The sequence below is a fragment of the Erinaceus europaeus genome, chromosome 3 (assembly GCF_950295315.1).
Source record: "Erinaceus europaeus chromosome 3, mEriEur2.1, whole genome shotgun sequence".
Classification (NCBI taxonomy): domain Eukaryota; kingdom Metazoa; phylum Chordata; class Mammalia; order Eulipotyphla; family Erinaceidae; genus Erinaceus; species Erinaceus europaeus.
The window spans coordinates 32976658-32989744 of record NC_080164.1 but is presented as its reverse complement, the minus strand read 5'-3'; the positions used below and the strand labels follow the sequence as shown (position 1 = coordinate 32989744).

General features: G+C 42.7%; 1 pseudogene; it reads right to left on the bottom strand.

Moving 5' to 3' along the window:
* Window positions 1-500: 500 nt before the first annotated feature.
* On the bottom strand, window positions 501-1483 carry LOC103112766 (calcyclin-binding protein-like; annotated as a pseudogene).
* Between the last annotated feature and the right edge of the window lie 11604 nt (window positions 1484-13087).

The window sequence follows — 13087 nt, the reverse complement described above, 5'->3', positions numbered from 1 at the left end:
TGAGTTCAAGCCTCCAGTTTCCACCTACAGGGAGGAAGTTTTCATGGGCAGTGAAGCAGTGCTGCAGCTCGCTCTCTAGCTCTCTCTCTCTCTTTCTCTCCTTTCCTCCCTCTCTATCCCCTATTCCCTCTCAATTACTGTCTCTATTAAAAATACATAAAATTTATTTATTTATTTTTAAAACAAATATTTATTAATATATCGCTCTACATACATATTCATTTTTCCCTTTTTCCTTTTTTTATTTTTTATTACCAGAGCACTGCTCAGCTCTGGCTTATGGTAGTGCAGGGGATGGAACCTAGGACTTTGGAGGCTCAGGCATGAGAGTCTATCTGCATAACCATTATGCTATCTACCCCCAACAAAATATATTTTTAAAAAGAAGAAGAAAGGAACTTCATGGAAATATGCTTGCTTTGGGGGTTGGAGTCCTCCTCTTTTTTTTATGCAAAAGTTCAGATTTTTATTTTTTACTTTTTCTTACATGGGTGGGAGTCAATGTCAGGAACTTAAAGGTAAGCAAAAAATGTATTTTCTACCTCTTAGCTGAACAAAAACACAATGTGGCACTTTCACATGAGAATGCAATATTATCCTTGAAGGAAACCACTTTGCAGTGTTTAACAGGCCTAGTTTGCATAAACGAGTCCTCCAGTTCTAAGTTACCTTTCCTCAGGACTCTCTGAAGAGTTGTTAGTATAGCTCACCAACATTTCCTTACTGGAAATACCAGTATTTCAGTTCCTCAAAATGACTTTAAAAATCTTAAAATTCTGTGTCCCCTCTGGCTTGCTTCTCTCTTGATTCCACCCAGGCTTTATTAATGGTCTGCTTCATATCATCATCTCCATCTTCATAGATTTTCTTCCGCACATTCATCAGCCCTTCGCTAGGATCTGTCTCTGTGCCATAGGAGGGCTTTTCTTTCTCTTTGCATTCTTTTTCCGCTGGAGTCAGGTAGTCCCACCGAGTATTTTCTACCTTCTTTTTACATAAGATCAGAACTGTGTCAGTCTTCACTTTTTTTTGAACTACCTTCCACAGAGATGGGCTTCAGGAGATTGTTCACAATCATGGAATAATTCTTCCCATTAAGACTTTTCACCAAAAGATCAAATGACCTCTCTGTAAAATGCACCTGCACATTCTCATGGGGTACTTGATGAACCCCAATTAAGGGAATGTAGATTTTCACAAACTTGTCTGACTGATCCCATCTGTAGTTGCTGATCTTCACAGTGTATCCTGTTGTAATGGGAGCCACCACAGCAGCTGGCTTGTCACTGTAAAGATGATCTTTCTTCTGTGGTTTCTGTTGCATCTTATTTTTAATTTCTGCTTCAGCCTTGGATTTCTCTGCTGTAAGGGCATCACATACTCTTTTTCTAATGGTCTTTTCAAGCAGTATCTTCACCTCCTCTAGATCCTTCTGTAGCTCCTCACTCGCCGCCATGGTCGCAGGTCAAGCCGCCGCAGCACCAAGAAGTGAAAACGCTGCCCACACTGCACGTGGAGTCTCAGAGTCCTCCTCTAATACAAACATTTACTTTTCTTGGCAGTTAAGCTCAAGCAAAAGGGTTTGGATGAATGGCATTGCTCACAGTGATTAGGTGTGTGGTGGGGCAGGGGCTGGGTGGGGGGGGCTGTATATGAAGCTCTGCCAAGGGCACTTACCATTATTGGAAACAGGTGGACATGTAAGTGTGCCTGCCTGATCAGATGTCTTGCTCCCTTTAGAATGAAATTAGTACACTCATTGAAAGTTCCTTATTGACATAAGGTTGTCAAAATTTCTCCTTTACATTTTGTGTGTGTGTGTGTGTGTGTGTGTATGTATGTGTGTGTGGTGTGTGTGTGTGTGTGATTTGATTTGCTATTTTTTCTTATCATGTATACAGATTTCAGTTCTACTGGCTGAAACCAAGCAAGTGGACACACCCCCAAATCTACTTTTATGGCCCCAACACAACCAGAAAATGGTCTGGATATGGTTGGATCCAGGAGAATGGAGTTACCCAGTCCTCATGCCCCTCACCCAGTAAAGCTGGGGGAGCAGGAAGAGCTGACCGAGACAGCCCTGGCCTACTTGATATTCTGGAAATGAAGGCAGCAGTGGTCAGAATCCTCAGCTGAACCTGCCTGGCTGGTCTGGAAGCTGAAGGGCCCTTGGCAGGATGGTCAGGAAGCAAAATAATAAACAGACTCCCCACAAAGCCCACACCACAAGGGATCCTGGGAAGTGCAACAGTCCTTTGCTGCCCCCACCCTGTGGACAAGTTCCTGGGCTCAGGACTCACCTTGTAAATAGGCCAAAATAGAGTGCACTGGAGAGCCAGCAAACCCCACTTTATGCCTGCCAGGAGCCTCACACTTTGGGTGAAGTATTGCCCACTCTTTCAAAACAAGTGACTCTGTAGGATATTGGCCGGTGACTCCCACAACAGAGCCCTGGAGTCATGGGGTGAGGGATTCACTGATGCTGAGGGGAGGGGCATGGCAAGGGGCAGGAGGTGTGGAGACACAAGATGAACTGGGAATCCAGAGTTGTAGGAGCAGCCTAAGATATATTCAAACAAGCAAACAAAATGGAAAGGGAGATCTGAAAGACACAGTCCATTCCCTCCTGACACAAGAATAAATGGGTCCAGTAAGAGGAAACAGTGGAGACAAAGGAAAACACACACCCAGTCTTGGTAGTCTCCTTCACTGAGGTGTCTCTTCACAGCTGCTCTCCTTCCTTCCCACAAAGTTCTGCTCAGTGGCCTCCTCAAGGGGGCCTGGCTCACCTCTGGGTCCTGCTGCCACTGCAGTTAAGATCACAGCTCAGGAAAAAGAACAACCCAGCTAGATGGCAAGGTCACTCTCCAGCAGCTAGCTTCTCACAGTTTCTGCTCGGTCAACAAGGAGCTCTCTGATGTTATCAGAGGTGCCATGAAACACCACGAGCCCTTCAGCTGAAGCTAGAAGCTTGCAAAAGATCCAGGACTCAGTCCCAGGTGGGTTGAAGTGCTGAGATGGCTCTAGCCTGTACAGAAAGTGCCAGAACAGCAAACAGTAAAGGAAGGTGCATATCAAGGTCCCTTGACTGCTGCCTAGAAGGAGTCCCTGTCTCTGGGTAGAGGCCCTGACTAGTTCCCTGATGAAATACTTCAGGTCTGAGTAGGAGGGTGTGGGCAAAGTCAAAGGAGGGAGTGGTCAAGACAGGAAGCCAGTAGGGAACCACCAAACTAGAGGGGACAGATCTTGAGCAGAAATGGGGTCTGAGGAAGTCAGCAGTCTAGAAAATATCAGAGGTGAACACCATAGCACACTGTCTTTTTATATATATAATTTTATTTGTAAAATGGAAACACTGACAAGACCATAGGATAAGAGGGGTACAACTCCACACAATTCCCACCACCAGAACTCTGTAGCCCATGCCCTCCCTTGATAGCTTTCCTATTCTTTACCCCTCTGGGAGTATGGACCCCGATCATTATGGGGTGTAGAAGGTGGAAGGTCTGGCTTCTGTAATTGCTTCCCAGCTGAACATGGGTGTTGACAGGTCGATCCATACTCCCAGCTTGCCTCTCTCTTTCCCTAGTGGGGCAGAGCTCTGGGGAAGCAGGGTTCCAGGAGATATTGGTGAAGTCGTCTACCCAGGGGAGTCAGGTTGGCATCGTGATAGTGTTTGGAACCTGGTGGCTGAAAAAGAGTTAAAATATAAGGCAGAACAAATTGTTGACTAATCATGAACCTAAAGGCTGGAATATTGCAGATGAGGTTTGGGTTCTCTGTTTTGGGAAAAGCTCGTAGGTCTACTGTTTTCATTAGGATGGCATTAGGTCCAGTAAGAGGACCTAATTTGCTTGTCCTGAAAAAGAGAAGTCCTTCATGAAATTCCTCTGATGCATCTGTTTTGAGATACAAATATGAAAAACAACTCTTTGGCCCTCAAGGTACCCAGTGAACTGGAGGGGAAAGCCCTGCACAGTGGAGGGTGCTGCAGTTATAGGGGTGAAAAGGGAGTTCAGAAACCTCCAGGGAGACTCCTGGAGATGTTGTGACTCTTCTTCAGCCCTCAAGCACTTCCTGCAACCAGATTTGAGCTGCCTGGCAGCACCAAGCTATCGTTCCGGACTGTGGTCACCATGGTTGGTGGACACCGAAATGTCAAGAATGCAACGTGTCCTGCTTCACAGGCAACTTCCCCAGGGCTTGGAGTGTGTGTATGTGTGTTGGGGGGTAGTATTTGGAGGAAGTGTCATGGGGCTACTATTTATATACTTTATCCTACACTCAAGCACAGGCCCTTTTCTATCCATTCGGTGTGTGTGTGTGTGTGTGTGTGTCCATCTTCAAGACTTTTTTTTCTTTTTTTTTTCTTTTTTTTGCTTCCAGGGCCTCAGTGCCTGCATTTCAAATCCACTGCTCCTGGAGGCCATTTTTCCCATTTTGTTACCTTTGTTGGTGTTGTTATTACTATTGTTGTCATTACTGTTGTTGTTGTTGAATAGGATAGAGAGAAATCGAGAGAGGAGGGGATGACAGAGTGGGCGAGAGAAAGATAGACACCTACAGACTTGCTTCACTGCCAGTGAAGTGACCCTCCTTCAGGTGGGAAGCTGGGGGCTCAAACCGGGATCCTAACACCGGTCCTTGCACTTTGTGCCATGTGAGCTTAACCTGCTGTACTACCGACTGCCCCCCACCCCCTGCTTCGAGACTTTTGAATAAGAGTATGAGTTGGAATGCCCGGTGCCAAGCTCTGGGTTCCAACAAGTCCTGCCCAGCCTTGTCTTGTGTTCTCAGGCAAGTGGATTCATTAACACTCTCTCCTCTCATCCATACAATGACTCTAACTCTTCAGGGGTTGTTTAAAAACAAAGGCAAATAGAGGCTGGGCAGTGGTACACTCAGCTGAGCGCACATGTTACCATGCTTAAGGACCTGAGTTCAAATACCTACATGCAAACACCAGTACTGCAGATGTCTCTTTATTTCTTTCTCCCCTCTCAATTTCTCTCTGTTCTATCAAATAAAAAGAAAGGAAAAAAAGAAAAAGAAAAAGAGAGAGATGGTCACCAGCAGCGGTAGATTCATTGTGCAGGCACCAAGCCCTAGAGATAACCCGGATGTCAATTTTTTGAAAATCAAGGCACATAATAGATATGAAAGGGCCTAAAACTCCTTTTCTTTTCTCTTCTTTTCTTTTTCTGCCTCCAGGGTTATCTCTGGGGTTTGGTGCCTGCTCTATGAATCCACTGCTTCTGAAGGCTATTTCCTCCATTTTGTTGCCCTTGTTGTTATTGTTGCCATTGCTGTTGTTGTTGTTGGATAGGACAGAGAGAAATGGAGAGAGGAGGGGAAGACAGAGAGAAGGAGAAAAAGATAGACACCTGCAGACCTGCTTCACTGCTTGTGAAGTGACTCCCCTGCAGGTGGGGAGCTGGAGGCTCCAACCGGGATTCTTACTCTGGTCCTTGCGCTTCACGACGTGTGTTCTTAACCCACTGCTACTGCTCGGTCCCCTAAAACTCCTTTTCCAAATAAAATGTTGTATATGATTTTATTTGTTTTTATTCTTTTTTTGGGGGGTATTTGTTTTTATTCTTTCTTTCATTCAACATTCCTCATACAAGATGCTGAGATATTTTCAGTGGGGAAATGAATTGGCACAGCTCTTCCTCTCAGGAAGCTGACCATTTACTAGCAAAGACAGACATGAATAATAAACACACAAATGCACATATTGTGTTGAGTGTAATAAAGGGCAAGAACAGTGAGCTCTAGAATGTTAAATAAATCACAGACACAGGATTAGGTTTGAGCTGGAACTGTGAGCTCTGGATAGTCCTAGAAGTGAATCTGGAAAGAACTGAAGCCCAGAAATATGTCCAGAGGGGCAGGACACAAGGCATATTAGCCAGACAAGACCAAGATTCTGGGAATGAAACAAGGGTGGGCAGACTAACAAGGCATGTGAGACTTTGCTCCCACAGTTACATCCTCTCTTTGCTCAGCCCAGTTTTTAATTTTATTTTATTTTATTAGTGACTTACAAAATTATAAAATAATAGGAGTACAAGTCCATACCATTCCCATCACCAGAGTTCTGTATCCCCATTCTTTCCATTGGAAACTGCAGTGATTCTCCCAAGGTCACAGATAGGAGTTGACTATTATTTCTATAACTATCTCTCTATCTCTCTATCTATATTTCTCTCCATTTTTTGCTATGGTCCTGCTTTCTCTTCACTTTTAAGTCTCAGCTACACCTATTACTACTTCCAAATGTCTTTCCTTTTTTTCCCTCTTCTCTCTCTAGGTCCTGATGGAATTGAGTTTCAGAACCCTCTAGCTAGCTCAGTACAGTTTTAAAGTGTGTGTGTGTGTGTGTGTGTGTGTGTGTGTTAGTAATTTAACACTGGTTTACAAAATTAGAAGATTTCAGGAGTATAGTTTTCTTTTTTTGGTTTTTGTTTTTATCTCTGGTCACAAGTTCAATCCAAAGACTCCAATTGGTTCTGGCCTCCCTTTTTATGTCTCTCTTGTGTTCAAGGCTAGAAATACTATTCAGTCTCCTTGTACCTGTTTTAGGTGGCACTAGCCTCCTGGGGCAGTGTGCCAACCAGATCCTCTCTGGCACTTCTAGAATGTCTTTTTGTTATAGTTGTAGTTTGGCTGCGTTTTGTTTGCTTACATAGAGGTTGAGGCAGAGAAACCACAGCACCAAAGCTTCCTTCAGTGAGGTGGTGGGGTCAGACTCAAAACTGAGTTTTGTACATGGCAAAGCGGCATACCAACCAAGTGAGCTATTTTACCAGCCCTCAGAATTTTTTTTTAAACAGCATGCCCCTGTTGGCCTGGGACCTCCTTGCATGCCTCTTGTTGAGGGTGTAGTAAGTTTCTGAACCTGGAACAGGAATTCATCTTTCAGAAGGAGTCTCAGTAGTCCCAGACCAATTGGCAAATGCATGTTGAAAGAATAACATCAGACAAAAAAAAAAAAAAAGGTTTGAGAATTTTGGGACCAAGTTGCTCTTTTCTATACAGATGAAACCATTTTTAAAAAGTCACAAAGTTCTAGTGTAAATAGAAATGACTACCATCCCCAAAGTATCTTTTTCTAGAGGAATTTTAAAAGGTCAACACACATACCCTAGATGGCTTTAACATTTGAATGCTACAATCACAGAAAGCAAATCTGGGCAAACACTTGATATTCAGATCATATCCTTAAATAATTCTAGACTCAAAAATGCAATAGTCACTCAACCTTAGGGTAGCCCCATGAGGAAGATATTATTTGTGTCCATTTTAAATATGAGGATAGTGAGTTCTCAAGAGGTGAGCACACTGCCAGGGATTGACAGGAGGCATCTGTGTCTGCAGCTGCAATAAAACATAAGCCATGCTTTTGACCTTGGGGGTTGGTTTGTGGCAATTGGTGTTGGTTAATTTTTGTCTCTGTGACTAAAGCAACTGAATGACTGTGTGTGTGTGTGTGTGTGTGTGTGTGTGTGTGTGTGTGTGTGTGTGTGTGTGTGTGTATGTGTGCGCGCGCGCGCGCGCGTGTGGGCATGCACGTGTGTGTGTGTGTGTGTGTTTCTTGTCTATGTGAGTCATTAAAGATTGGTCCAGGGCTCTGGCTACCCCCACATTTTTCTCCTCCCACGTGTCCAGGTCTCCTGACATTGACATCAGCCATGTCATGTGCTGAAGCAGGGGGTTCTGCAGCTGGAGATCCTCCCAGGCATTATGGTGAGCAACCAACAGACATCTTTTGCCATCAGCACTCCATCAGAGAGATAAACTCAGTGTGGATTTCTGGGAAAGGCTCAGAATATGAAAAGAAAGGACTTCTCAAAAGCAGACTTGGGGGGAGGAGTACTGTTGTTTCTGCCAAGGGTTATTTAGATATTCATAGCACCATTCTCAGATCACACAAAATTACCAACTTAAAGATTAGTACTTAATGTTGCTAGGAATAAAGATCTTAGATTTATTTAATTTTGAGTCTTGCCTGTGGTTGCCTTGGTAGGACCAGATCAAATGATTTTACAGGCTATATATGGACCTTAGACTGACTATACTCTGCTCCTGCTGTGAAGGAAACAAAGATTCCAAGAGACCACCAAGAATGATGACAGGTTAGAGAGCTAAGACACAATATCTCAGGACTCACAATCTTCGACTGTAAAGCCACAGTGTTAAGACTACAGTCAGATTAACAAGAAATATTGACTTATAACAATCAGATTGAATGGAAACTATTCTTAACTATGCAAACCCTCTGTGTGATAATTAGGGCAGCCACTTTAAATGAATTGAGCTGTCTTCTACTCTAAGAAAAAAGCTGATGACCTCAGACAGATCCCTCAGATCTAGTTCATGGCTTGAAACTATAGCTACCAAACTGGTGGGTGGTGTGACTCAGAAATAAACATGAAGTATAAAAAAAGGTAATCTTATTTTTCTGTATTAGTAGCCTCTCTTCTGTGGTAATAACAATTAACCTCAGACACATTGGAGTTCCCTACCCTCTGTTTTCTGAGGTTCCAGTAAATTCCAGGAGGGAGGGGGTGGTAGTAGAAATTCCATAGTATTCAGACTTGGGGAGAGAGGGCATCTCACCTTCAATGCCATCTTCTCACATTAGTACCAACTAAATTGTTCTATCAGACCCTTCGTGTAGTATCCACACAATTTGTCTATAGGATCTCTCCTGGACTGTCTCCTCTCAGGTCCTCCCCCACAGTGTTCAGTAATTCTGGTATTGTGATTGGAACAGAAAACCCTGGTAGGCAGGTAAAGGTCCTGTCCAAGGCTGAGGGTAAGGATCAACCTGCCAATGTCCATGTCCAGTAGAAAATCAACACAGAAGCCAGAACTCTTTCCTTCTTTCTGCACCCCAAAAAAGAATTTTGGTCCATATCCCAGAGAGAGGAACTATTAGGGGAAGATGACCAGTGGACTCTGAATCCCAATTCTACCAGGACCAGAAATGCTATCACAAGGGATCTTTGTTTTTATACCAGCACTGAAAGGGAAGAGAATCTGGAAAACACCAAAGGAAGTCAAGTCTTATCTGAGAGGGAAGAGAAAAAAGAAGGGGCTCTAGGAGATAGTAATAGGTGTAGGTGTGACTTAGAAAGGAAATGAAGGCAGTGTCACAGAAGTGAGTAAAAATGGGCAAAAAAGATAGATATAGATTTTTTAATCTTTTTTTAAACTTCATTTATTTATTTATTATTGGATAGAGACAGAGATAAATTGAGGGAAAGGGGAGATAGAGATGGAGAGAGACAGAGAGACACCTGCAACCCTGCCCACAACTTGTGAAGCTTTCCCCCTGCAGGTGGGGACCAGGGGCTTGAACCTAGGTCCTTGCCCACTGTAGTATGTGCCCTTAACTAGATGTGCCACCGCCTGTCCCCAGATATAGAGTTATAATCAACCCATATCTATAACCTTGGGAGAATTATTACAGTTTCTGCTGGAAGGGGTTGGGGATACAGAACTCTGGTGGTGGGAATGGTGTGGAATTATACCCTTATTGTCTTATAATTTTGTAAATCACTAATAAAAAATATTTTTTTAAAAATCCTGTCCAGGCTGTGAGTATGAATCAACCTGCCAATGCCCACATTCAGTGGAGAAGCAATTACAGAAGCCAGACCTTCCACCTTCTGCATCCCATAATGATCTTGGGTCCATACTCCCAGAGGGAAAAAGAATAGGGAAGCTATCAGGGGAGGGGATGGGCTATGGAGTTCTGGTGGTGAGAACTGTGTGGAACTGTACCCCTCTTATCCTATGGTCTTGCCAGTATTTCCATTTTATAAATAATAATTTTTTAAAAAGAACATAAACTATACAAATATACAGAATAAAATGTAGGCAATTTTTTTAAATCCTGTGTTGTTTCTTCTACAAACCATTACTTATAAGTTTGGGAGTCTCTAAACTCTCTGCTAGTAGAATATTCCAATATGATATATTTGATAGGCTATTTTTGGATCTATAAATGCCATTAATATTAATTTAAATGGAAAAAGTTCTGAGAGTTCCTAGACCTTCCTTCCCCCCTCCAAAAAAAATAATACCAAACAGAAGACATTCTCCTTTTTTTTTTTTGCCAACAAGGTTATTGTTGGGACTCAATGTCAGCACAATATCTCTACTTTTATTTTGTTTATTTTATTTAAGAAAGGGGGTAAGAGACAGAGAGAAGGAGAAACACCACAGCACTGCTCCACAATTCATGAAGCTTCCCCATGCCAGTGTTCACACGCGGTGACCAGGCTCAATTTCAGGTCCTGGTGCATGGTAAAGTGAGTTCTTTATCAAGTAACCTATCTCTTGACTTCTGAAACATTCAACTTTTGAAACAGTTGGAATTTCAATGCCAACCTGAGGTCATAGCCTCTAGAACAGTTCCTTCAGTTCTTTGTCTCCAGCTCTGTCCATCTGAGTGCCAGCTTATACTGATTTTTCTCTGATTCTGGAGCCTAGGATATTGTAAAGGCACTCTTTTTCTCTATGCATTTTCCCTTGCATATATTCTTTCTTTTTTTCTTTCAACCCCCACTAGGCCCTCTTCTGTCATCATGTTCCAGGACCTGCACCACCCAACTACCCCAGAGTCTTTTACTTTCGTGCAGTACACCAACCAAAGTTCAAGTTCTGCTTTGTGCTTTCCCTTCTGATCTTGTTTTTCTACTTCTGTCTATGAGTGAGATCATCCCATATTCATCCTTCTTTTTCTGACTTACCTCACTTAACACGATTCCTTCAAGCTCCATCCAAGATGAGGTGAAGAAAGTGAAATCACCATTTTTAATAGCTGAGTAGTATTCCATTGTGTATATATACCACAACTTACTCAGCCACTCATCTGTTTTTGGACACCTGGATTGCTTCCAGGTTTTGGCTATTCCAAACTCTGCTGCTATGAACATAGGTATACACAAATCTTTGTAGATGGGTGTGTTTGGCTCCTTAGGATATATCTCCAGGAGAGAAATGGCAGGGTCATAGGGTAGGTCCACTTCTAGTCTTCTGAGAGTACTCCAGTCTTCTCTTCACAGGGGTTGGACCAATTTCCATTCCCACCGGCAGTGCAGGAGAGTTCCTTTGTCCCCACACCCTCTCCAGCATTTGTTGTTGCTACCTTTTCTGATGTATGACATTCTCACAGAAGTGAAGTGGTATTTCATTGTTATCTTTATTTACATTTCTCTGACAGTCAATGACTTGGAACATTTTTTCATATGTTTGTTGGCCCTTTGGACCTCTTCTTTGGTGAATAGTCTGTTCATATACTCTCTCCATTTTTGGATGGGGTCATTTGTTTTCTCGTTGCTGAGTTTATATATTTTGGTTATTAGCCTGTTGTCTGATGTATGGCATATAAAAATTATCTCCCATTCTGTGGGATGTTTCTTTGAGTGACGTTATCTTTTGCTGTGTAGAAGCCTTTTAATTTGATGTAGTCCCATTGGTTTATTTCTGTTTTAGTCTTCTTTGTAATCGGGTTCATACCATTGAAGATGGTCATTGTTGTCATCGTTATTTGGCAATTAGATTGACTTTGAAAATCCCATTGTTAGGATTTGCTGTATCATACACAACACCACCATAATTTATGTCCTTAGACATTATTTATATGTAGCTGTGTCTTATAGAGTAATGCCACCAATTGCTTCTGTTCTCCCTGGTCTAAGCTTTTAAGTCAACATTTCAAAGAACAAGTCATTATTAGAAATGAATTAACAACTTGAGACCACTGTTAAAATTCAATCTGATTACATGTTTGAAGTCTTAAGTGCTTGGATTGAAGGAACATATACTCAGCTAATGGTCTGTGCATTAAAAGGTTTGAGACAGGGAGTCGGGCTGTAGCGCAGCAGGTTAAGCTCAGGTGGTGCAAAGCACAAGGACCAGCATAAGGATCCCGGTTCGAGCCCTGGCTCCCCACCTGTAGGGGAGTCACTTCACATGCAGTGAAGCAGGTCTGCAGGTGTCTATCTTTCTCTCCCCCTCTCTGTCTTCCCCCTCCTCTCTCCATTACCTGTCCTATCCAACAATGATGACAACAATAATAACTACAACAATAAAACAGCAAGGGCAACAAAAGGGAATAAATAAGTAAAATAAATATTTTAAAAAAGGCTTGAGACATTCAGTTCTTCCCCTCTCATATTAATTAATTAAATAGTGATTTATGAGACTACAAGTTAATAGGAGTATACATCAACACCATTCCCACCACCAAAGGACTATTTGGTTCCCCCTCATGCCCCCAGTGAAGCTGAACATTTACTCTCACCCTCCACCCAGAGACTTACTTTGATGTCCTACACCAATGGAAAAGTTTTAAAAGTAGAGGTGTTAACTCTTCTTCCTTGAAGGTTTTGTAGAATTCAAGTGTAAACCTTCTGGTCCAGGACTTTTATTGTGGAAAAAATTTCTTGATAACTGTTTCAATTTCTTTGTCCGTGATTGTCCTGTTCATATTTTCTAGTTCATCTTTGTTTAATTTTTGTTTTGGAAGTGTGTGGGTATCTAGGAGCTCGTCCATTTCTTCCAGGTTCTCTAGCTTGGTGGCATATAGTTGTTTATAGAAGCCTCACATGATACGTTGGATTTCTGTGTCTTCTCCCCTCCCCCTTTTTTTGTGAGTATCAGGGCTTTTTAACTATAAGTAGATTTTTTTAGCTTAGTCACTTACTCATAACCAAAAGATAAAACAGGGTGGAGGATAGATGGCACAATGGTTATACAAAGAGACTCCCACTCCTGAGGGTCCCAGTCTCAGGCCCAATCCCCCACTCCACCACCAGCCAAAGCTGAGCTAAGCAGTGCTCTTTGGTCTTACGAGTCTCTGAATAAATCTTGGCTATATTTGGTCAGTTCTGAGGCAATTATTCACCATGTTTCCTAACTTATCAGGAGAACAGTTTGAAAAGGGTCCTACTATATAGGCATACTTCCAGACCACCAGAAGTGTAGAGTTTCTCCTGAGTCACCAGTTCTCTGCCCCCCTCCTGCCCTCCCCTCACATCTCCACCCCCATGTCAGTATAGGATTTCCTGTC